This window comes from Pezoporus flaviventris, unplaced genomic scaffold, assembly GCF_033815535.1.
Source record: "Pezoporus flaviventris isolate CSIRO_AGI_PZ_B2104156 unplaced genomic scaffold, CSIRO_AGI_Pfla_v1 ptg000007l, whole genome shotgun sequence".
In the NCBI taxonomy this organism is placed as follows: Eukaryota; Metazoa; Chordata; class Aves; order Psittaciformes; family Psittacidae; genus Pezoporus; species Pezoporus flaviventris.
The window spans coordinates 17,586,954-17,611,959 of NW_026892555.1; the positions used below are offsets into that span (position 1 = coordinate 17,586,954).

General features: G+C 39.3%; 2 long non-coding RNA genes across 2 annotated transcripts; both read right to left on the reverse strand.

The window, feature by feature from the left end:
* Positions 1-13,045: 13,045 nt before the first annotated feature.
* LOC133266571 (uncharacterized) lies at positions 13,046-20,023 on the reverse strand. The gene is made up of 2 exons (XR_009742443.1): positions 19,653-20,023; positions 13,046-14,688 (listed from the first exon to the last, which is right to left on the reverse strand). It is a non-coding gene; the product is annotated as an uncharacterized LOC133266571 (long non-coding RNA).
* Positions 20,024-21,186: 1,163 nt separating this feature from the next.
* LOC133266572 (uncharacterized) lies at positions 21,187-22,429 on the reverse strand. Its single transcript, XR_009742444.1, has 2 exons — positions 21,906-22,429; positions 21,187-21,588 (listed from the first exon to the last, which is right to left on the reverse strand). It is a non-coding gene; the product is annotated as an uncharacterized LOC133266572 (long non-coding RNA).
* Between the last annotated feature and the right edge of the window lie 2,577 nt (positions 22,430-25,006).

A 25,006-nucleotide genomic window follows, 5' to 3' on the forward strand; every position in this document is an offset into this window, starting at 1 on the left:
TGGACTGTCATATTCTGTATCCTGAAATTCTTGGTGAAGTAACTTCATTTACCATGGGTGAGGTCACAGAGGCTGTGCTCTGACATGGTCTTCTGTACAAGTAAATCCCTGTGCACAGGACCATGCTTTGGTACTGAAGCAAACTGGCATCAAACAGTCTGCATCTCTACTGTTAAACTCTCTTGTCCTCCAAATATGGTGACTGAATCCAAACTGCAGTGGTCTGTGGACTATGCCTCTTCCTGGATTGCACCCTGGAATTACTTGGGAGATTGCTAGTTGGCCTTGGACACAGCTATCCCAGGAACTATTCTGGTAATTTAAATAGTGGAGGCTGTTGATTTCTTTCTTCTGGGAATACTGTTTGATTTCACCTAGATGTAGTCCTTGGATTCCATTTAGAAGAATGAATAAGACCACTGGCACGTGTAAATTGACAGATATGGTGGATATCGAAGAAATGGCAATCAGTTACTGATCTCAGACACTGACCAGTGAGTGGCAGTGGAATTGTGACATCCTTACTTTTAGGTGATAATATGGATTGTCACTGTTTTTTGTGGAGGTTTTGAGTATTCATAGTTTTAATATCTTTTTCTGCCTGAACTATTATTTTATAAATATAAGGGAAAACTTTTCACTTTCAGTAAATGTTTTTTACTCTGTGACTGGTCTTACAAATATTATTTCCAGGTTATGTTCATACTCAATGGGTAGAAAAGTAGAAAAATACGTCCTTCAGTGTTCAGGGAAATGAATTAGCTATGCTTGCACTCTCAGTTCTCCTAGGTGCATCAAGGAGAGCTTTGATTGCAAAAGACAAGCAGAATCTGGACCTGTACATGTGTAACATATTATTTAGTCATCAGCACTTTGCTTGGCAAATAGATGTCTGCTAAAAATAATAGTTGTTACTATCTTCCCTTCAGTTGCACAGTAGCTCTACAATGAGTACCAGAGATGCATTAGTATGGCAATTGAAAGTTTCAACCACAACATTCCTCTCAAAGGTATCACTGCTAGAAACTCCAGGGTTATTAAGTAGAAAAGAACAAGAACTTATTCCACTACATGAACTGCAAACTGTGTCTGAGCTAAAAATGTGCAAATGTTGTCAAAAAAGCAGCTACTGTGAACCTCACCGTACATTGCGTGTTGTCAGTGGATCACTTCTTGGCTGAGTAGTTCAGGCTGTTGCTTGAAAAATATTTTACTCCTGAAAACCAGAATGAAATGAAAAGTCTCTACTGATTAATGGAATTTATCATTAACTTCAGTATCATCTTTCATTTTACTCAGTATTTATTTAGGCTTGTATTTACTGAGAGTTTAGTTAAAATGTGTTACAATCTGATGACAAACTAGTAAGTATCATATCATGAAACAGTTGATGTTCACCAGTGTATTGAAGACACCCACACATAACATGTGGGATTTATTTGGTCCCGAATTTACTGGACTTGATCCTACTCAATAAATTTAATTTCTATTTCTATAAATGGCAAAAGTTTGCAGTATACTCCAATATGTTTTTCTAGTAAATCAGAAGCAAGAGGCAAATGTTAACACTGCCCAAAGTGTTAATATTAAGTCATCTAGAGCTATACAGGGTGCTCTTTTTTACCTCTCAGACATTCTGCATTCCATATTTTCAATACGAAGTGAGAACATGATATATTACCAGCACAAATAGTTTCTTAGGTTTCTACAGGTCACATTTTGTTCTGCTGTGGTCCTGATGCATCAAGCACAGTTTATCTGCTAATAAAATGATAGAATGGCATAATTTGGCATTTGCAGGGAGTTCACATAAAATTGTCCAGCCCATATTAAAGTGGGGAATTTTTAGATAGAATGTGTTTTACTGCATTGAATCTTCTTACTAGTAAACAAGAAAATCAACATATTCAGAACTGTAAAAAACAAAGAATGTCTAAATTCCGTAGAAATCACAGCTTCTGGTGATTGATAGAAATGGAATGAGAGCTGTTTGCAACTCTTAGTTTGTAATTTGTGTGGATTTACTGCTTGTATTTTTACATATATTTGATAATCATAGAATCATAGAATAGTTAGGGTTGGAAAGGACCTTAAGATCATCTAGTTCCCCCCCTCCTGCCATGGGCAGGGACACCTCACACTAAACCATGTCACCCAAGGCTCTCTCCAGCCTGGCCTTGAACACCACCAGGGATGGAGCATTCACAGCTTCTCCAGGCAACCCATTCCAGTGCCTCACCACCCTTACAGTAAAGAACTTCTTCCTTATATCCAATCTAAACTTCCCCTGTTTAAGTTTTAACCTGTTATCCCTTGTCCCATAGCTACAGTCCCTAATGAAGAGTCCCTCTCCAGCATCCTTGTAGGCCCCCTTCAGATACTGGAAAGCTGCTCTGAGGTCTCCACGCAGCCTTCTCTTCTCCAGGCTGAACAGCCCCAACTTTCTCAGCCTGTCTTCATACGAGAGGTGCTCCAGTCCCCTCATCATCCTCGTGGCCCTAATTATCTGAGTTCTTAGCAAATATAACTGAAACTTTTATTACCCAGATCATACTCAGTATGCATTGATTTCTGTCAGTGCCTTTTACTGTTCATATATTCCATCTTTATTCAGTAACACAAATGCCTCTTGTTCCTGTAGAAGATCTGCCCTGAATCTCTTGAAGAACCAAAAGCATACTGATGTCCCATGGATGCCACAGGGAGTTGTACCTAAATGTCTGTCATAGTTCCAAGCAAAGACCTTAGGAAGTGTGCCATACTTAACTTCATTTTACATTCCATCTTCAGACTATCAAAGCGTCTTGATTTTTTCCTTCCCTGGTGGAGAGACATTACCTTTTGTTTTTCTGAAAGAGAAATAATTGTGTTGAAGTAACTTTAAGCAGAGAAAAAAATGCTCTTTTGTCCTGTTAGGAAGTTCTAACTGACCTTCTTCAGTGACACCTATGAGAAAACTTGGCTGAAACTTGAAAACTGAGATGCCACTGCTAAATTGACTAGACATCTCTAATGGTGACATCTGACTGAAAAATCACTTCTGAAAATACTCCCTGGACATCTGTCAAGAAGCACCTCCTCACTCATGATCTCACATAGGAAATGGAAAGGCATATATTATTTATCTGCTGAATTTGATAAAGCTGAGACTGAAAAAGCAATTGTGTAAAGAAGACTGCAAATGCCTCGTTGCTGTGTTCAGAACAAATTTCTCCCCCAAATTGTTGCCTTATCCTGAAGGAGAGGGTGGAAAATCCTGCAGGAGCTAAATGCAGTTAGTCAGAAGCTGGACTACGCAGGGAACATTTTAAAGGTCAGTTTGCGCAGGAAGCAGTGTGGTTACAATATCACGTTGGCCTCATTGTTCTGCCTGTGTAATCTGTGCAAGCAATGTGTGCAGAACCCAGGGGAACAAACACATACCACAAAATCCAAACTGCAGTGGAGGTGGGGAACTGGTAATGCCTTGTTATCAGAGAATCATTGACTGGCTTGAGTCAGAAAGGACCTTAAGATCCTCTAGTCCAACCCCCCTGCTATGAGGAGGGACACCTTCCACTAGACAATGTTGCTCAAGGCCCCATTCAACCTGGCCTTGAAGACTGCCAGGGATGAAGCATTCACAGCTTCTTTGGGCAACCCATTCCAGTGCCTCAGTACCCTCACAGTAAAGAACTTCCTCCTTATATCCAATCTAAAATTCCCCTGTTTAAGTTTTAACCTGTTATCCCTTGTCTCGTCGCTACAGTCCCTAATGAAGAGTCCCTCTCCAGCATCCTTGTAGGCCCCCTTCAGATATTGGAAGGCTGCTATGAGGTCTCCACGCAGCCTTCTCTTCTCCAGGCTGAGCAGCCCCAACTTTCTCAGCCTGTCTTCATACGGGAGGTGCTCCAGTCCCCTGATCATCCTGTGGCCCTCCTCTGGACTTGATCCAAAAGCTCCTTCAGTTGCAGTCACTCATGTTCACAGTGCACTTTTGTAATGTTTCACTTGTAAGGAACAGTTCGATGGGATTTTTTGTGAAACTTCTTGTTTCATTTTGAACTTTACAGGCCACTAATTTACTACAGAAGTTCAGTATCTCAGTCACTCTGTGCAGTTCCTAAAATTAACTACCCCATGACACAACCAGTAGGTCGCAGCCCAAGAAGCTGCTGTCACTGGTACAATTAAATCACATAACTGCTTTAAATTCCTCAGTTTGAGAACCTTGAATAGCTATACCAATCTTTTTTATAAAGAATAGTTTTTGGCCCATGAAAAGCAGAGATTTCAGACACATTTTATTTTCATTGGAAATGATTGTGAATATGTGACTGCCCCATACTTGATGTGTATGTGCTTGGCTGAACACCACAGCCTGTCAAAGGAAAAGAGACCACTGTTGTCAATGGCAGCTTCCACAATCTCCTAGAAGGAGGCAAAGCTTCATTGTGGAAAGCCACAAGGGTAATCCTCCATGCGTTCCACAGCTGCTGTTGTGAAGGAAATGAGTACATCTTGTAGGTACTCTGAATTATAAAGATAAACTTGGACAGCCACAAAAAAGAATTAAAAATTAAATGCAGCCTGACTCCCGTTTCATTTTCCTTTTGGAGGTACACAGCTCACTGTCTGTCAGTGTTAGCTAACCACAAATAGCCTTCTCATCTTCTGCAAGCTGCATTGCTGTCAAATGATAGTGATGACCCAGCCACTCTGTCTAAAGATGTCAGGGGAAGAGAAAAACCAGACTACTACAAGTGACACAGCGAATACTCCTTTCCTGTTAAATTCCACATTAAATCTAAGTAATTACTTGGCTGCAGTGATACTTAGTCTACAGGACAATGCTTTCACAGGCATTTAGAAACAACAGTTTACAATAACACTTGCATATGGGTTTGATATCTTGTGTTGTTAAAACAAATCAGCAAGTCTAGACTGTAATTTGCTGAAGCAATTTATGGTTATTTCATGGCCTTTTTCTCTAAGTGGAGGTGAATACATTTGATGGTCCTAAGAGGAAGGATGGTAGTGCACATTCTTTTCATTTTAACTGTAAGGCTGATCTGAAACAGAAGCATTAACATCCTGATTTCATACCACATAAAAACTGCCCTGGACTATTAGTGCTTTATTCCATATGATGTTCAAGTATTGTGTGAACTGCTGATTAATCATGAAAAAAAAGCACTGCAAGTTGGTCAGTGCTGCTGCAGCCATTTCTTCACAGATTAGTAAATTGAGACTGTCAATACGGGAAGTCAGTAGCAGAGCAGGGAGCAAGGACCCATCTGATTAACCCTCAGCTGCCTTGTATTGTTATTGAATTCACCAAAGAATTACAGCTGGGAGTGGTTGAGGATTCCCCTTAGCTCTTCATGCCTGGGCTCCTGCTTCAGCAGCAAGGCAAAACAAATGCTTTTAGTATTTCTGGAAACGCTGCTTTATGGCAGACTTGCCAAAACTTTTCTTCTATGTGAGCAGTGTAATTTTCTCACCCTATTTTTCCATCTTATTGCAAGTCTTACACAGCATCAAAATCTGCATAACACAAGAAGACACCACACTCATTATCCATAGACGTTGCATTTCTTGCATTTCTGAAGAATGTAACACAATATACAGATAAATAAAATAAACAAACAAAAAAACCAAACCACCAGGCTTTCCAGAGCTAAGGAATACTTTTGCTCTGAGAGTTTAGTTTCCTTGTACTGTTCAGCCAGGAAAAGGAGTCCCCAGCCCCATACGGCTGATGCTTGAGTTCCCATTGTGGCACACCCCAATGCGAGATTTCCAAACCAAAGACCCAGAGGGGCTCTGAGATTTGCCTTTCACAAAGATATCTCCCACATCACAGCTGCCTGTCCTCCAGAAAGAGAGCCTCCTTTAAACACTGTGGGCTATAGCTTCAGGGCACTTACCAGCAAGCAAGTACACTTGGTACTGGCAGAACAGAAAATGGATTTATACAAACCAGTCATTAGCTGACTACTAATCAGAAAAATTAGGCTGTATCTTTTTCATAAAGTTTTGTAAAAAAAAAAAAAAAAAAGGGCAGTGATTTAGCCAACAGAGACCTTTTAATTTGCATGGACTGCAGTGCTTTCCAAGGCTCATCAGTTATTATAATGAAGATCCTCATGGACTTGATGGAGCCTTGTACTGTACTGCTATTTTTCTTCATTTTTTAATGTTTGTATAGATGTATATGAATTACCTTCTAACAACTTACTGTTTAGATAATGATCTTTGTGTGATGTGATTTTCATACTACTGACAGAAAGACTTTGAAAAAACAGATTTCTTTTTCCTAGAAATCAACAGATTTTGAATTTACAAAGGTGTGTCTTTTTATAAGGCGGCAGAATGGCTATCATCCTCTATTAGTACAAAGTGGCATAACTCCAGTAACGTTGATGATTTGCTACACTACCTTGTTTTCACTGAAATTGGAGGTATGTTACAGGAGACATAACTATTTACTCATTGCTTGTTGACCTTAACCAATACCCCAGCTCCTAGATGTCCATCTCACTTTTGCCATTGGCTTCTAATTTCTATTCTTCAGAAAAGCATTAATACACTGTTTTGAAGTAGAAAATGGAAGACTTTCTGTTTTACAGAGCACCACGTGAAGATCTCACAGCATTGTACAGAGCGTAACTAGTCGAGCCTGTGAATCTTCCAAGCCTTGGGAGAAAGCAGTTGGACTGTACTCCTGTTCAAAACAGGCTGCAATTTATAATAAGGCACCTCATTTCAAATGACTGCTCTTCTGATATTATTATACTTTGGGCTCTCTTTGGTTTTACTTACTTTGTGCTGCCCATATGGACTGCAGTTTTTCTGTAACTTAATCCTTAAAACATCAGTTCTAAGAAAAGATCTTCCTTCATGTTAAAGAGATGTGCATATTTATCAAGAATCAGACTTGAGCTTCTACAGGCTTGCACTCCAAATCCTATAAATGGGTAAAAAAGCCTATTTTGATGATTTAAAAAGGCTGTAGAGAGGCAGACATGAAACTGTGTGATTGTACTGGGGTAATCCACAGTAGCTGAATATCTGTCCCTAGCTGTTCAGAGAGATGCGCTGGGTTATTATGTTAACAATCATAAATTAAAAATGTCCCAGGGCTCACACTGATGTTTGTTGGAGGCCTCTGTCCATGTGAGATGTTTCTGAAATTTCCATGTGCCGTTCCAGGATATGTGTCATGGCCTCTTCTGAGAAGCATGAAGTCACTTGGCCTTTGGTCTTTTGACTTCCAGCACACCCCAGGAAAGGAGTATCTCATCAGGAGCCATGGCCTGTAATGTCTTCTTCTTTAATTACTGTTCTAGCTGTGCCAAACTATATTAACCCTTACTGCACATATGCTGCCATGCTCCCTGAGATGCCTGTGCTTGGGTAGTCTTTGAGAAGGCTTACTGCAGTATCTGTATCTGTTGTAACAGGTAATCCCAGCAGCAGGGATTTCAGTCTCCCCAGTAAATAGTTCATGCACAGAATCTGATTTATCCTTTTGCTTTTCAGCAAAACACACACAGAAAGTTTTAAAATGGAATAAAACCCAACCAAATACAAAGTCCCTGCAGTTAAATCAGATTCAATCTTCTCATATTCCTTTTCTCCTATGACTTCTGTCAACAGTTTGCTCTTCAGTGCAGGATGACAACACTGGAATGTGACTGTAACACCACAACCGCTGACAGTCTGATCAGACCAAAGCTGTTACTGTCACAGACAGGGTATATCTGGGCTTAGCAGAGATACGCATTTAATCCTTTAGAGCCCTCTGCCAGGTGGGAAAGTAAAATGAGTCTTTCAGTGCCATCACCCTAGTGTCCACCTAGCAAGCACTCCCATTTCTATGTGTATGACACTCATTATATCTGGCAAGAAGGATTGTGTTTAAACAAATGTTTCTAAGTAGATCCTTGTCTTTTACTACTATATTAAAGGGCTAAGGACATTAGATTTATTAATGTGTTCAGACAAATATTCTATACATGTTTTTTTCCATACCTCTAAGCATTTCTGATACTGTCTTTCATGATCTCCTGTCCAAATGTTGTTCCAGACCTCTTAGCAGCGAGAGGTTGCAGGTATCATTCTTTGCTGTTTTCTCTACCAATGTAGAGATGTTGAAGATTAGAGAGAATTAATTTTCTAAGATTTTGAAAAACTAGCTAGTACAAAACTAGAACTGGCTCATGAACATCCCTATTTAACACAAGACTTCCACTTCTGGCAATTAGTGTGCAAAATTATCACATTAAAACAACACACTTTGGACCTAGCTTTGTGTAGAGCATTACATTCTACATTAAGTGACACTGATATAAACACAAAACAACTATATTGAAATGAATTTCCTCCTGATTTTCACCAATGATGTGAAAATGTGATTGTCCTTTTTATCAGAGCCCTTACTTTTCATTTGGAAATTCAGCCATTGCTCCAGATGAAATGACATTTGAGTAATGACAGGAAACCAGTGCCAGAAAACCAGCATATAACATACCACATACAATACACATAGCAATCAATCATGACTAAGGCATTGTGGCAAGTGTGCTATTTATCACTGCTTAAAACCTATGTAAAGCTTTTCTCTGAGGAAAAATGAGAAAGACGTCTAAATTTTTCACAGTAGGCCTAACTGAGAAAACAGTTCACTGCAGAAGGTGTATTTAATTGCTTTTCTGAGTGTGTGCTCATCTCTGCTTCTGCTGATGTTCATCCCTGTCCTGAATTTATTGGATAAGGAGCTTTCTGGCCCATGGCTCTAGGCTGAGAATGGCCCTCTCTTCTCACAAACAAAAGCAAAAAGTCCATCAGCTGCAGCACATCTTAGACCTTTGTCCTCTTAAAATACCTTTTTCAAAGTAAGTACAACCAGCAATCATAAAATAACTTCCATTTGCAGCTGTAACAGAATAGTGTTACATTATCTGTTGGATCCTGGAACCAAGTATGTGGTGGGAAAGGACTAGACCTTCCTGGGCACTTCCCTGCAGCCACACCAGGCTGTACTGGGCCATAAACTAGCCTGTCCAGTCCAAAGATCGTATTAAGCATACTGGAAACCGGTCAGTGTGTTATTTGGATCCTGTTGCTGCTTCAATCATGAGAATAGTTCTGGAGAAAAGAACGTCTAGCAGAAAAGCTGGGACTCATGATAACAGACATCTTCATTCCTTCTTTATGAATGTCCCTTTTCAGCTGCTCTTAGAATTGACTTAAATTCCCCAATAAGATGACGCTTTGAATTCTTTGTTAGGGCCTATAAGCCTGATTGGAGAAAGGTAGCAACTGGGCCTTTGGAGGAAGTACCGTATTATTCTGGTACTCACCAAAGTAACTTTGAACTGAAGGAGGATGGACCAGCCAGCTGGCTTCTGGTTGACACCAAAAGAGCAGTGAGGGGGAGAGGGACAACAGACTGAAAGCAGACTATCCACAACACGTAAGAAACATGAAGCAGGAGGACCAAACACTTCAGATGCATAATAAACAGGTTATCTCAATGTTAATATTTTGACCAATGTGACAAGTTTCACAGTATCACAGTATCACAGTACGCTAGAGATTGGAAGGGACCTCAAAAGATCATCTAGTCCAATCCCCCTGCCGGAGCAGGAACACCTAGATAATGTTACACAGGAATGTGTCCAGGCGGGTTTTGAATGTCTCCAGGGAAGGAGACTCCACAACCTCCCTGGGCAGCCTGTTCCAGTGTTCCGTCACCCTCACCGAGAAGAAGTTTCTTCTCAAGTTTAAGTGGAACCTCTTGTGTTCCAGTTTGTACCCATTACCCCTTGTCCTATCATTGTTTGCCACTGAGTAGAGCCTGGCTCCATCCTCGTGACACTCCCCCTTCATATATTTATAGACACTTATAAGGTCACCCCTCAGTCTCCTCTTCTCCAAACTATAGAGACCCAGCTCCCTCAGTCTTTCCTCATAAGGGAGATGCTCCACTCCCTTAATCATCTTAGTTGCCCTGTGCTGGACTCTCTCCAGCAGGTCCCTGTCCTTCATGAACTGAGGGGCCCAGAACTGGACACAATATTCCAGATGGGGTCTCACCAGGGCAGAGTAGAGGGGAAGGAGGACCTCTCTCGACCTACTAACCACCCTCCTTCTAATACACCCCAGGATGCCATTGGCCTTCTTGGCCACAAGGGCACAGTGTTGGCTCATGGTCATCCTGTCATCCACTAGGACCCCCAGGTCCCTCTCCCCTACACTGCTCTCTAACAGGTCGTTCCCCAACCTATACTGGAACCTGGGGTTGTTCCTGCCCAGATGCAGGACTCTACACTTTCCCTTGTTATATTTCATCAAGTTACTCCCTGCCCAACTCTCCAGCCTATCCAGGTCTCGCTGGATGGCAGCACAGCCTTCTGGCGTGTCAGCCACTCCTCCCAGCTTAGTGTCATCAGCAAACTTGCTGATAGTACACTCAATTCCCTCATCTAAATCGTTGATGAATATATTAAATAACACCGGTCCCAGTACTGACCCTTGAGGCACTCCACTAGTTACAGGCCTCCAACTAGACTCAGCCCCATAGACTACAACTCTCTGGCTTCTCTCCTTCAGCCAGTTCACAGTCCACCTCACTACCTGATCATCCAGTCCACACTTCCTCAATTTAGCTGTGAGGATGCTGTGGGAGACTGTGTCAAGTTTTTGGGAAGGCAGGAAGAAGCTAATTTTAGTAGATGACTGAAGAAAGAATCCTACCTTGGATACCATTTCTGCAACAGGAATTGAAGGAATAAACATAATGTGATACCAGAACCAAGAGAATAGGAGTATATAACAATGCCAAAATCATAAAGACACTTGTGGGAAAAATAGCCCTAGACATAAGTACTTCAGCTGAGTGGGTAAATGGAAAAGTGTGTCACTAAAGATGCCTGCAATCTGATTTACTCTTCCATCAATCCATTTGATATTTCTGCAGTGCTGTCTGCCATTATTCTTTTGATATTGCCACTTGTGTGTCATGTGAAATACCATTTGAATGCCAAGGCAACTGAGATTCTGGCAAACACTGTTGACAGCTGTTTTGAAACTACGAATATGATGTATACTACATCTGGTGAGGTTGGAGTGGAAAAGTATGGTGGAAAACAACAATTTCTCTTTTGGGACTGTTGGGAAGGGTTTATAGTATCTAAGTCCCTTATTTATTTATGGGACTCTCCAATTACCTACCCATACAGATATCCTTGTAAAATCAGAGCCAAAGATTGATTCAAGTATTTCTGCAAAGCTGGTTTGTTCTGTGTAGCTAGGGAAAATGACACAGAACATGAAAGAAGACAGATGCTTGAATGAGTTAAATCGGTGAATCAATAAATGATCTAAAAATATTTTTTCATTAATTTTCATGACACAGATGTGATTATGTCTATTAAGGCACCATGTGTTCTCAAGCCTAATAAAGTCTAATACCTATGACTCAGTAGCAGCAGTGGCAGCAGGCCTCCTGGAAGCTGAAATGAATAAACAAGGGATTGTTGGTGTTGGGCTGATGTTGTAGGCACTACTGAGTAAAAGAGAGTGAAACCACAAATAATGTGCTTTATAAAGTTTGGAGCATAACAGCCAGGTAAGCAGTGTTACTTCTGACTGTCCTCCACAGCTGATTTCTAGAAAAGAAGTCTTAAAGAAAAACCAAGAAATAGACAGATGATATAAAAAATATAGATGCTAGTAACAGCATCTACTGGGAACAGTGTTCCAAACCCACCCCTGACCCAGAAGTATATAATCTTTAGAAAACTGTTGCCTCTTTCTGCTTCAATTTACCCTTTGCCTACCAAATTGTTAGAGCCTTTATATTGCAGTTTGCTGCACAATAGTCCATCTTTATGAGGAGAAGAGAAGAAATGCTTAATCCTTTCTAACCTTACCCAGGGAATCCTTGGAGATGTGAGACGCAAACTTGACACTAATAGATAGGGCTGGACCTGAACTTAGGTATCCCACTTTCATGGGATATTATATGTAAAAATGGGAAAAAAAAACTATTATATGTAAAAATGGCCTTTATTTTTGCTGTGCTTTGACAAACAAGCTGTTAGTCAGAACCTAAGGGTTGCCTTACCTAGTGCATTTGGACTGTGACTCTCCTTCTCAGAGAAGCAAGTAAGACAACCAAGTCTGGGATGATGGGAAAAACTTCAGCTACATCTTGGCTCTGGAGTTTCTCATTGTTTTTTTCTGTTTAGTTTTCTGATTGCTAGGAGTCCTTTGATACGCTCCTAATGGTTCTGTGTATTATACTGAGGTAAGACAGATGGCATGGCTAGGATTGGTAACACTACAGTCAACCTGATTTTTTAACTTTGGCCAACACCAATGTCTAAGCTTAGACAAACAGCTAGGTGCGATAGTGAGTGAAATGTATCTTGGCCAGATTCACTAAATACAGAAGATTCCACTACAGTTTGCTAATGTTTGCTAACAGATAATTAAAGCTAAAAAGGACTGGAATGCTATTTCTCTGCATTGTTTTTTCTATATAGAATGAGAAGTAACAGAAAATTAAAAATGAAGAGATCATGTTCAGAAATAAATCCTTGATTGGTTTTGAAACTTTTACTCTGAGTCCCTAAGACACTGAAGCCTCTGCAGCAGATGGTTTCCACCACTGGGGCCCCCAGGGCCTCCTGGAACTGCATATTTGAAACCAAAGATAACTGATTAGTTCAGAAATAATATAAGAATTCAATGTTTTCTTTGCAATCTGCCTTTCATCATTTTAATTTTCATACAGAAAGATAAATTTAGGCACCATGAAGCTAAGATAACAGCTCTAAAAAATACTTAGTTAAAAACAAAAAACACTGAAAAGGCTTATTGATAGGAAACAGTAAAGGACAAAAGACTTATTTTTCCATTGGGATGCAGGAGGTTCATGTGGACATCCATGATGAATAACCAATGATTTTGAAGAGATCTGGTTGCCACAAAGAAGTGTAAGTATTTATGAGTGCATAATGTATAAATAATTAAAAATATACATAACAACATCTTAAATGTCAGAGAAATAATTCAGGCTTTCATTATATTATTATATCATGCTGAAGCTAACAGTTTTCCATTACTGCCTCAATAATTTGAAATAACAATTTAATGCACAGAATGAAAAAAAGTTAAATATTCAAATTCAACCACAGAAGTTCTGGAAACCATATAATATGTGGGTGCTGAGTAAACTTTAGACCACCCAACCATCATTTGGCCATTGGTTCTACAAGTAAAACCTCACCTGCTTATAGAAGTCTGAAGTACTACACAGTTTTTCAAAGTTATTCTTGATGGGGGAAAACAGAAAATGAACATTTTGTAGAGGTAAAATAGTAATTTGAATGTTCCCTGAGGTTTATGTGTATAAGAAGCAAGGTTTATTAAAAATAACATATCCAGGGAATATACAGGTCTCTCATTTAACAAACAATAATGTATTTATGATCAACAAGGTTTCTCTTCTTAAAATGTGCAGCGAATGGAGCTGAGTAGATTTGAGATTTTCTCATTTATTTTTCCTAACAGCAGCTTTCACTTAATGTAAAATCACTGTGGCTGACACCAAATCTTTTAAATATGTAATTTTCCCAAAACTAGTTCTTTTGCTCTTTCTTTAATACACATTGATTAGACTGAGTGTCAGAACTCAATTAGGACCATCTGATGATGGTGCTTGCTTGGGGAAACTGGCTACATCAACAGCAGCACTAATATTTTATTTCAGATGGAGAAACTCTTTCTGTTGAGGTTGCACATTTCTGTGCACTGTAATGATTTGGATAGAATTTCACCTCAAAAATCTGAACACTTAAATTTTGTATTTCTATGTGCTACAGGGCCTTCAACAAGGAGATGCAGTGCTGTCAGGCTGTCCTAGGCTCTACTGAATCTCTTGAAATATGACCAGAGTGGAAGTTTTTTTTGATGACTGCCTTATTCTTAGTTGGTAAGGACTTCTGTATTTCCATGAAACAATGCCATTGGCTTCAAATACAAATACAGTCTTGAAACCTCAGTGACATGGTTTGGTGGTGGACTTGGCAGTTCTGGGGTAATTGTTAGATTTGATGATCTTAAAGGTCTTTTCCAACCTAGTTGATTATAAGATCCTGTGAAACTGGAAGTGAAGAATAAGCACAGTGCCATGCTTGAACAAGAATATACTCTGGTGAAGCCACAGAATAAAGCACTCAGTGTGAATCTCCAGTTTTAGCACAAAGGCGAAGACAGGTCTGGATTTTCTGTAATAACAACCACCAAAGCATCTAGGTACATCCCAAGTGCATCCCAGACTGGCTTTATCCAATGTGCTGTTCTTTCTTCCATGCCTTGTGGAGCTTCACTGTCCTGAGCACTGATGTAGCACTGCTGGAGGAGAAAGGGGCAACTCAACACCTTGACAGCTCCTCTGCTGCAAAGGGGATTTGTGGAACTGGGAAGAGTTGGGAAACACTCCATCCAGGCCTCAAATGATGTGGTACAGTGAGGTCAAACTGTTGTTATGTGGCACAACACAGCTTTGAAGACTGATACAATGTAGTGGGAACACAGGAGATCCTCATATTCCCACTGACCCCTTTTGCTTCAGAGACATATCCAGTATTCACAGCTGGCGCTGTGTGTCCAAAAGCCAGGAGGATGAAAATGCTTAGAAAAAAACCCAAGAAAATGTCAATAACCAAACCAGTCAACTTCCCAGCCACTTCCTTATGCATTATAAAATACTCAGGATACTTCTATTTTAGGAGGAACATTCTGGATTGATAAATAGAAACCAGAAATATTTGGAAAGTACTACTCTCAAGAATAAGTTTTTCAGGAGGAAAGCCCACAGTTCCAAAAATGCATCACACCTGGAGTGCTACAGTGTGTAGAAGAGCTTGGCCAGCTTTATTCTTTAAATATGCAAGGGCACAAAGTGAATTTCTGTTTTGCTCTGAAATTAAGCAATATTGATTGTATTTTTATATGACACTAAAAGATGTCTTATAACTAGAAGAATGTACTAGTTTTGTGTGAAAATATTGTGTGAATTAAGAGTTTTTGAATGGACAGGACATGAAATCATTGATAAAGTATCGTCCATCCTTTTCCCAGAACAAAATGTTAACAGATCAAGTTTAAAAACATGACTTGCCAACCCCCTTCCCTTCCAACCCACTTTTCTTAAGACACATTGCATCTTAATTAATTCAGTTTGGATTTCTTGACATTGATAGTATTACCATTTTAGCAATTCTCCTGTCATCCATAAAGTCTGCTATGAAGCCTAGATCCAGCTTTGCTTTCCTATACAATTTATAAACAAAACCATATCTTAAAAATTAGAAGGAAATCAGACAGAAAACGGATATCTTTTGCCTGCCATTTCAGGATAGCATAGGCAATGTTCATGAGTCCTCTAACCCAATATTTAACTTGTTTTAATTTAACTTATTTAGGAGTATCACAAAATGTGCCATAGAATCTTTGGCTTTCATTTTGCAACAGCATCTGCCTGAGTAGATCCTTATGGAGTCCCCTTCCTGAGTGAGAGCTTAGATATTGTAAATCTATCCCAGTCATCCCTAAAGAGAAATTGGACTTTTCCACTGTCTGCACTCAAACCTCAGCACCTCCAGATGTAGCACGCATTGCAGCCTTCACTTCAAAACAGCTGTCAAGAATGTGCGCCAGACTTTCAACTGTCATGCCATGCAGGCAGAATCCCACACGACATAAGAATGGCAAAATGGAATTAAATAATGGTACATGATATGAAAAATGCAATAGAATTACAAAATGGTGGTGGTCATGCTTCCTGACGTTACAGAATCCAACATTTCTCTGCTGGAGTGAGTTTAACACCAGACAGTTCTGAAAATCATGAGGTTAAGAGGTAACTGCATTTCTTGAGAGGAGAGTAAATTTACCTGGCTAATGTATTTTAAGAAAGATGGCCTAAAATTTACCTCGGCTCTTAACTTGTCTAAAATACTCGTTCCATTTAATTTAGCTGTTATTTACTGTGCATATAAAGCTATGCTGTTCATGAGTGATGAGGTATATAGTGTAACTTGCAGCCTTCATGTTGTGGTGTAAAAAAACCCTCTGAAACTGCTGTTACAGAATTTGGTATTATTTCATCAATTACTAACACTCCTCCTAAATAGAAGTAGAATTCTAGTGAGTAGCGTATTTGATGAGATAGATTAAGCTGACAACTTTCATTAGTGAGACATACAACCATTGTAAAACTCTTCCAAACCAAAAGGTTAGTCTTAAGAAACTAGACACTGATGTTGGCAGGTTCAGAGGTATTTTTTCAACTTTATGCAACAGTTCATCTGTGCCATTTTCAATAACTCAGGAAGTAATATACTGAAATATATACCGATGGCCTGACACTGAAAGAAGCCAAAGAATAAGGAAAATTTAGATGTTTCTGATCAAGTGGTTTTATTTGTCGGATGCTATGACACCAGAAGCAAGCAACTTAAAACTCAGGTAAATACTAGGAATTAAGTTTTGCACTGGATTTTGGAATAAATGCCGCCATAAAAATGGGTCTTCAAGGAACATATTGTGAGAATTATTTCATTGAAGATCTAGATGACAAAGGGTTTAATTTTGTCTAATAGCACTGTAAGTTATCAGTTATACGGTATAAAATAAACTGAGGAAGAGCCCTCTCAGAGGACTCTCTAGACATTGCTTTTATACAAGATCAGCTCAGGCCAGATGATCTAATAGTCCCTTGTGACAATAACATCTATAAATCTACAAAAAAGTTTTAATAAAACATAAGACCAAAGATGATCTTGTATTTCTAAGTCTTTTGAGCTTTAACATCCTCTGCCTCCCATTTTGTGTTTATCCCAAAGCACTTCAGCTTTTTATTTAAAATTTTCTTCTACATTTAAGCACACTGGTTGCACTGGTAGTCCACTTTCCTGTTGTTATTCTTGAATTCAGTAACCTACCAGTCACAATTTCTATTATGGTGGTGGTGCAACTATTTAAGCTTCTTTTATATTATTTGTAAACTTAAACAGAATGTTTAAAACAAAATATTGGATCATCAAAATACATCACAATGTTAAGATGAATACTGCATAGATTTTTCCCTACCTCCTAACTGTACAACTTTCATGCTATCTTAAAAACTTGTTCCTTGTTCTTAAATAAGAATCCTATTAACTTCTCATAGACATAAAGTCCTGCTAGTTAGCTCTAAATAATGGGATAATTTCGTTATTATAGTATTTTAGGTATGTGCTGCTAACCTGTAACTGTAATTGTTGAAACTACCACTCATTATATTATCTGTTCCCTGTTAATGTAGCCTTAATTCTTGCCAAATGGCACTCATCTACCTCTTCAGAGTGAGAACTTACCCTGTCCAAAATAACTGATTTCTTGATTGTCACTCAAGTAATATTTCATTCATTCAATATTACAGTTTTTATTGGGTGTCACTCATGTTGGCCAAGGAATTCTGCACAGGTTTTCCTAATACGATGGCAACTTTTTTATGATGGGTCGTCTAAAACTAACAATGTTTTTGCAGGGTGGGTTTGCCTTTTTATGTTTTTGAAAGAATGCAGTGACTGTGTAAAGCTAATACAAGGTTTGGGCATTTATTTGTTTTTAAATTAATTTTGAGAATATTCTACAGTAACAAGAAAATTCGCCTGTTCAGATTATACTAATGAATGTCAGTTCAAGAATCTACATAAAAAGGTGGACTAAACTAGTTTTCTTTTGCTTTGTATCCACTTAACAGCAACAGGAAGCACTCAAAAAACATTGTACTTACTTGACTTTTGTATACCAATTTCACAGACCAAAAGAATTGCATTTAAATGAGCTGCCAAACCTGGGTTTGTTGCCAGCCTGAGCACTTTCAGTTTATCACCAGCTGACCTGCTGCTGTAATTCTAATATCCACTTTCTTGCTACACACTCACAGTTCCTTAAGAATAAGATTCCATGGTCACTTCAGCAAATCATAGAATCATAGAATGGTTTAGGTATGACAGGACCTTAGGATCATTTAGTTCCAATCCCCCTGCCATAGGCACCTTTTTCCAGTATGTAAATCTCGGTTAAAATATGCCTGGAAAAGACTGTTGTCTGCAAAGCACCCCAGTATTCATGGAGCTCCTACCTGTGCTTATAATCTCTATAAGGTATTGGAATCACTAACTTTTTATGGGTATCTGTATCTTAAACTGACAGCATCCACTGTAGCCTGACGCTATTCCAGTTGGTTTCCAGCAGAATTCATGCCATTGGGCAGAATCTGGATCTGATTTGGAGGATGGCGATGGAAATAGGGATTGTTAAAAACACCCCATTATCATATGGTCTGGTAGTTGGCTACAGTGCTGTTCTACAAACATGATTTAGTACAGATGTTTCATTTAAACTCTAGGTTTATAAAGGTACACATTTTTCTGGTTTACTCTGATTATAACCACAGTCTACTCCTCCCCAGTAATCAACTGCTAGAATTTGTCAAATGTTGTCATTTAATATGTGGGTCACTTCCAGTGCTGTGTTTGTTGCATGGAATGCTCCACTTCCATAGAAACAGATGTTTTAACTTAACAGCAAGAAGAGCTAAACAAGTGCATGTGAAGGCACCGTGCAAATAATGTGTTTCATTTCTGTTATTTATAGCTGTCTGCAGCTATCATAATTTTTTTATTTGAAAATTATTAAATCAATTACAAGAAGTTTATTTGCAGATACTGCCAAGAATGATGCATGCTAGGTAACTGCTTCTGGGGAAACTCTCTTCGTATGGGCCATTACAAAGGCGTTTAAGTGAAGCCAAAGCATTTCTGAAAGGCTGCAGTATGACAGTGTTTATACAACAAGCCTCAGCACATATGCAGAAAAAACTTACCCTTTTTAGATCTCCCAACCTTCTGGCAGATATGCCAGGTGACAGGGACAGCGGAGCTAGTGCTTCATTCTCAGCATATCTGAAAAGGGCAAGGCCAGCTGACATGGTGGTTAAAAAGAAGGCTCTGGCTGGAAAAAGGCTGGGCTGAGAGGATGGGTTTGTTCCTTCTTTCAGTTTGATTTAACTCAGATACATCCCAACTAACCCGGGAGTTACAGTTAGGAAAAGCTAGCAGCAGCCTTATCTAGAATGCAATGGGGGGAGGTGGTGGTTGTGGTGGGGTTATGGTATTCTTTTGAAGCACAGAACTATTTACACACACCACAATCAAGCAACAAATCAGCCACCTGTGAAATTCTTTGCTCTTTTAAATTCTACCTGACTAGTTTCATGTCAATGTAGGAACCACTCATATTTATAACAAAGGTGACGTTTGAAAATGAGCCATGGTGCATACTTTCCAAAGCACACAGACTGAATAATTCGTAACAGTGCTGTAATATTCCACATCCAGGGGTGGATCACGTAAAGAGTAAGCTGTGTGCAACCAAGGTAGGGGCTGATAGCTGATATTGCCTAACATCATTTCCCAAAAAAATCCCATAATTTCTACACTTGAACCATGGGCAAGCTTGAAATACAGCCCAGGTTATTCCAAAAGTTCACTCTGTTCCCCTCCATGGCCCACTCAAATGCCCTGGACATGTACTCCACCCACCTATACTGAGGTTTCTGTGCAGAAGACAGAGACAGGCCAGATGAGAGAAGTATCTCTGTTTGGAAAGCCTGTGCAAATGTGGGACACAAAAGCAGTAAACAAATCAAATGGGATGCCAGACCAAATGTGTTCTGCATTTGTGAAAATAACAAAGTTGAGTCATGAAAAAAGGTTTATATGTCTTCTTCTCGTACAATCCTTCCCAAGGTACTTCCTTTCAATCCTCCCAAAATTAAATCCAGCACAGAGAGCAGCAGTATTTGTGAGTGCACAGCATTAACCAAATGACAGCTCCATGCGGCTTAGCACCAAACACAGCTCAGAGGGATGGGCAGGTGTGTCCTCCCACAGCCCTCTTCCATGCCCAGGCATTCTCTTGAGGGACACAGCAGTGCTGCAAGCGTTTGCGCCTCACCTGCCATTTGCAGTGGACCCAAGCTCAGGAGCCCCGCCAGCAACTTCTTCCCATGAAATTCTCCAGTCTCTGCCTCTACCATGAATTCCTTCATGGGAAAACCTCTGGATCATTTCTGTAGCCATGGGAAAGACCTTGGGAAGCCTGCCTCTGTTCGTGTCGGTGACGGAAAGCCTCTTCAGACATCTTTCCAAGGAACTTGTGAAACCACAGGAATCAGCGCACCTCTTGTAAACAGGTTACGCAGCCCCTGGGAGCTCTGTGGTTTGGTGTTTGGTAGCTATACAACAGCAATTGGAAGCAAGATGTAACTGAAAAGCATACAGGTAGTACAAGATAGAATTGCTGTTCGACATCTGATTCACATGAAATGCGAAATGTAAAAATACAGATTACCAAAAAGTTTGGCCAAAGTTTCTACTAATTCATTTTTATACGAAATCTTGATGTGACAACAAGTCACCCAGGGATATTCATTAGAAGTGTGCTTTTGCACATCCTTAATGAGAGATGGGAGTTTTTGAAAGGTAGGAAATCTGGAAAGCTTTTTAGCTCTTTTCAGTGCATTTCAACTGATGTCTGCACAGAGTGAGAATTTAATGTCGGCACATAGTGAGCACAGTCCAACACAAACCTGAAATAAGGAAAAAGAATGTCAGCTGGTGTTCTAAAAGCCTACTCTTTACACAAAAGTAATGAAGTTGTCATGACTGTCTGGTAGCAGATCAATATGAAGATATATTGCATTAATGTATTATATATTAAGGGGTATGGGCATATTATTTATTCAATTAACTCAGCCTTTTCTCTGACTGCAAGTTTTCCTCATAGCAAGTGCTATAAATTTTTTTTTGCATTCTTTTTTTGTCTTAAGTCAGTTTATGGTACAATTTACATGAATGACAGCATTCATTTAATACTCGAAATTTAGAATTCCATTGTCTACCTGAGTCATTATCATTATTTTCAGTCTTTGTTGGATAACTGAACCTTTAGAAAGTGGGCAGAGGGCCTCATTCATTTAGTGGGACTTTCATTCATTTAGAAGACTGGTTAAAGAAGGAAGATCTATTACACTAGCACTGCATAAGCAGATTAAAGGAATATTAGGGCATTACATACTTTTTCTTGCTTTATTAACTAATAAAATATTTTCCTATATATATGACCTTCATATTTAATATAGGCTCTCTTCCTGAACAAATGAACCACAGAAAGATATTGCAATAAACCCCAACTGATTTAGTAGATCTCAAAATTCAGAAACCTTTTTATGCATCAGATACACACAGTTTTGCCTGCACATAATAGTCACATAAATCTTTCTTCCCTTGATATGGTTATTTGCTGCAGAGTCAATGTCTGGAACAAAGATTCGAGGATCTAAATAAATATCAATAAATATTTAAATATAAAAATATTAAATATCAATGAGAAGAAAAAGTCTCACTCCATGATTTTAGGTGTGGCCTCTTTCTGCTTTTATTTCTCTTCAGTAGCTAAATCATCCTCAGGACAAACCTAAAAGGGAAGGAAAAAGTCGTAACAAAGTTACACCATAATTTCTGTACGTGGCTCCATAGCCATGTGTCTTCTTCCATTTTCACAACTCCTTTATAACTGTAAAAAACAATGGAAGAAATTATTCACCTGCAGAAATCCTGTTTTTTCAGGGATTTGTGTACTGGATATCCAGGGGTTCAATGGAGCTTCATGCCATACCAGCCTTCTCCATGGGTTTCCTTTCACTCCTCTGATGTGCATGCCCATGCCTTCAAGGTGAAGGCTCACAGGCAGGTCTTTGCTCACACCCCTTCTCAACTTTTTTATCATTTTACCTACATTTTATATCCTTGTTGTCAATTCCATACATGTAACGATCTGTGCACTGCAAGCTCCAGTGTCTTCTTGATCTGAGAAACAACCAGACAATAAGAGAGCTGAGATGAAAAACATTTTCGCAGAGCAAAACTACCCTGTGACAGTAACTTGACAATAACCATTGTCATACAAAATGACATTAATCTATCATCCTGTTTCCACTATGTTAGTTTCTATTTTTTGTTTTCTTGAGTTACCACCGCTCACCACTGTTATTTTGCAGCAAAGAGTTAGATACAAGAATAGAAATTATCTTCACATGTGCATCTGTTGTCTCAGCAAAACCCGGCTCCCACCTTCAGCATGTGCCTGCACACAAAAGGCAGATGAGGAAACTCATCTCCTTTGGTGCACACCAGACTGTCCCCCTGAGAGGGCAAGCAGACAGCCACACATGGGAGGTATCACCAGCAGAAAGTACCAGCTCAAACATGACAGCTTCAGGCTTTGACTTGTGTCTGCTGCTGCTGCTGTGCACTTAGAATCATAGAATAGTTTGGGTTGGAAAGGACCTTAAGACCATCTAGTTCCAACCCCCCTGCCATGGGCAGGGACACCTCACACTAAACCATGTCACACAAGACTCCATCCAACCTGGCATTTTCAACAGTCCTGCTCCCAAACCTGGTCCAAATGGACACAAACATTTAAAACTAACACGCACATGACCAAGCTGTGAACCAGTTTGATTCCCCTCCATTACTGTATTTAACATGCGTTCATTAAATGGCAAGATTCAAGACTGCAGGCACCTCTGTCATTCCCCTTGAGCCCTCTTCACACACCCTAATCACTCATAGCTGTCAAAAATGCACAGTTACCTTAAGTGGGACACTACTGCAACCCATAGGTAGATATGTCTATGTGCTTTAAACTTCACTTCATTAAGATCAAAGGAAAATCTAAAAAAAAGTAACAAAAAAGAACTGCAGGATGAACAGTAAAATCAGGTGAAGTCCTGGATGAAGTCCTCAAAATCTGAGTCTTGTTTTCTTCAGGTGTTCTGCCTTTCCCAGTAAAGCTGTTGTGTCCTAGGAAAACGCATTCATCCTAGCGCTGTGTGCTGAGTCCCGTCAGCCCCCATAGCAGCTCTCTTAACCTCCAAATTCTCACTCGACCTGCAGCGCTGCCAAATTTGGTAGTGCTGCAGTTGCTTTGATGGGAAGTTCAAGCAGTTAATTCACAAGAGGTAAAGATAAATTGTTTTTCTAAACTACCTAAAAAGTCCAATTTCTATATAGACTTTCAGAAATAAACTTGTCTATTAAACCCATGTGCAGCTAAATGCTGTTTAGTTGAAACTGACATATCTGGGAGAATCTCAACTGGAAAAAATCCACAAAACCAGTATTTCAAAATGAACTGCTGTTATTCTGGAAAGTTGTCATTTAGAGGGTTTCAAGATAGTATTTGCTGATGTTATATTTGGTATTTTATCTTACATTATTTTATTATGTCTTGTTAAAAGCGTTACTTTACCTTTTCAGAATCCATAAAGATATGATCATTAAGCTCACATATAATTTTCACTGAAACAATTTTTATTTCCTTCCTAAGCCAAAAGACCTTGTGTTTGATAATGAGACAGCTGGACACATAGATACTACATGTGCATAATATACATTACTATCACCATACCTGAATAAAGCCCAAGTGAAAGTTATACAAAAATGAGAACTAATATAATAGAATGAAAATAATATTTTTAAAATCTACATCAAATTTTACAATACCTTCAATGTACTTTTCAGCAAAATAAAATTTAAAGGAAATATTTCAATATAATCAAAAGCAACATTTTCATAAAAAATGTTTTTTGAAAAATTTCTAACTTCTGTAGGGAGTGATCAGAAATAAGGCAATAAGCTTAACTATTAATCCCAGAATTAGGAGATACAAATATATGATTCTCTTTCATTATTTATCTGGAAATATGAATTCCTGAAAACTGGTATAAAATTATAAAATATATTCAAATGAACAGTATTGTAAGGTAAAACTGAGGGAAATATCTCAATTTATTAACAACTTTTTCCTAAACCCTATAGTCTGTAATTTCTGCGGTTTGAAAATGATATAGAAACATGGACAACTTTTATTATATTTCCTCTGGAAAACTCCTTTTATGTGTTTGGGATACAACAAACTCAAAATTCCACCGATATGCCAACATGCTGTTTTCCCCTGCTGCAAAGTTAAAGCTGTAACTTTCATTCAATGGATTGTTGGTTTCTGCCCCACTGAGGAGCTGAGCCCTCAGCACTGATCACTTATCTCCCTGTCTCATTTTACAGAGGTTCAATGAAACACTGATTTCTTTATGCACTTTAGCTTAGGATGCTAGTGTCCAGGTATTAATCTGATCCTCAGTTTCATTTCTGTTGCTGCAGAGAAACATCTTATCCTTTTACAGAGTGGACTAAATGCTTCCCTCATGCTGTTTTTCGATCTGGCCACTTGTGAACTACATCTGTAACCTTTTAGTGCCTTGCAGAGCCTCCCCAGCAGAGCACAAGCCAGGGGATGGCATGTTCTCCTGGCTGGGCCATGTAGCTGCAGCCCACAAAGACTTCAAAATGCTTATAGAACCATAGAATCATAGAATAGTTAGGGTTGGAAAGGACCGTAAGATCATCTAGTTCCAGCCATTAGTCACATCCTTCTCACAATGCTGACAAGAGGGATGGGTTGTCCAGCAGCAGCAGGAATTGTCTGGGCTGTGAACAGTCAAAATCAAGCAAAAAGCAAGCTTCTTCTTGCGCCTGGAGTTAAAGAGGGAGCAAAGATACCTCCAGGAATGCATGCATTTCCTGACAATATTTATCTCTAGTGTGATCATGTGTTCCCTGAACACAGAGTTCCTATCCCATGGGTCTTCTCCTATACACTCTGCTTTCCATCCCTGAGAAAAGAATGTATCTGTACCAGCAGCTTCTACATTGTTTAAACCTCCTTTGCAGCTGCTGTCTGTGCTCACCAAACATTGCCGGCAAGCAGCCTCCTCAGGAGGAAAAGTACACTCATCTTCTGTTTGACAAATCAAAGCATCCTCTGGAAT